At 36.6% G+C, this 1,072-nt stretch overlaps 1 non-coding gene across 1 annotated transcript; it reads right to left on the bottom strand.

The window, feature by feature from the left end:
* Positions 1 to 223: 223 nt before the first annotated feature.
* On the bottom strand, positions 224 to 350 carry LOC126028787 (small nucleolar RNA SNORA51). The gene has a single exon (XR_007502499.1). It is a non-coding gene; the product is annotated as a small nucleolar RNA SNORA51 (small nucleolar RNA).
* Between the last annotated feature and the right edge of the window lie 722 nt (positions 351 to 1,072).

The following is a 1,072-nucleotide window of genomic DNA, read 5'->3' as shown; positions in this document are numbered from 1 at the left end:
CAATCAGTGCAAAGAAGAGGGGATTCAGAATATTAAAGACTATACAAATGGAATGAAAAGTGTTATCAAGTGCAATAGCAAGCCACAGCAGCAAAATTCAGCAAGCCAAGAATCATGTCAGAGGCAGTAAAGACAAAATACTAGCCATCAATAATAAAGTGGCAAAAGATGAAAGAAGTAGACAGAAAAGTAAGATTCTGTCATTTTCCTTTTTTTTTTTGCCCCCCCCCCATTAACAATACAGACCAGGCAAAGGGCCTGGGCTGAGGTGTATATGGGGTGCATTTACTGTACTTCCTCTTTCTATACAGTCAATGTAAAGAACACAGCCTGGTAAGCATTGGGGGGCCTTATCTTCTCTTTTTTTAATTTTTTTTGGATTATATATATATATATATACATATATATTAAAAAAAACCTTCACCAGTGCAACATTCCCATCACCAATATCTCAAGTGTCACTCCTCCCCACCCCATACCAGCCTGTACTCTAGACAGGCTTTCTACTTCTGTCATTTTCTTTTTGAGTAACATATACTGATCAACTCAGGGCTTCCTCCTGGGTGTACAGGAATCAGTTCTAGAAGTGCTCAGGGGTCTATATGGAGTGCTAGAACTCAAGCCCAGTGCAGTCAAATGAGCCCCTTTTCTACTGTGTTATAGCTCTATCCCAAATAATGTAAGAATCTTGATAGGTAACAAGAAGAAGAATCTCTGAATTATAGAAATGCTAAGAGAGGAAAAGATAAAGGGAAATAAATACTGGTGGAAGAAATAACTGAAGAATTTCCCAGTTATGGAGGCAAGCTTATATACAGATCAAGAATTGGTACAAAGAGCACTAAATAAAATCAACTCAAACAAAATAACAACAAGACAATAGTAAACAAAACGTTAAAATTAAACCATGGAGATAGACTATTTAAAGCATCAAGAGAAAAGAATACCCTCAAGGGAAATAACAAAAATCACAACATATTTCCCTATGATACCATACAAGCAGAAAATATGGAATGACACATTCAAAAGTAGTTGGTAAGGGAAAATGTAGAGTCCTCTATCCTGCAAATCT

This window comes from Suncus etruscus, chromosome 14, assembly GCF_024139225.1.
Source record: "Suncus etruscus isolate mSunEtr1 chromosome 14, mSunEtr1.pri.cur, whole genome shotgun sequence".
NCBI classification, from domain to species: domain Eukaryota; kingdom Metazoa; phylum Chordata; class Mammalia; order Eulipotyphla; family Soricidae; genus Suncus; species Suncus etruscus.
The sequence above is the reverse complement of the archived record's forward strand: the minus strand, read 5'-3'. Positions and strand labels throughout refer to the sequence as shown.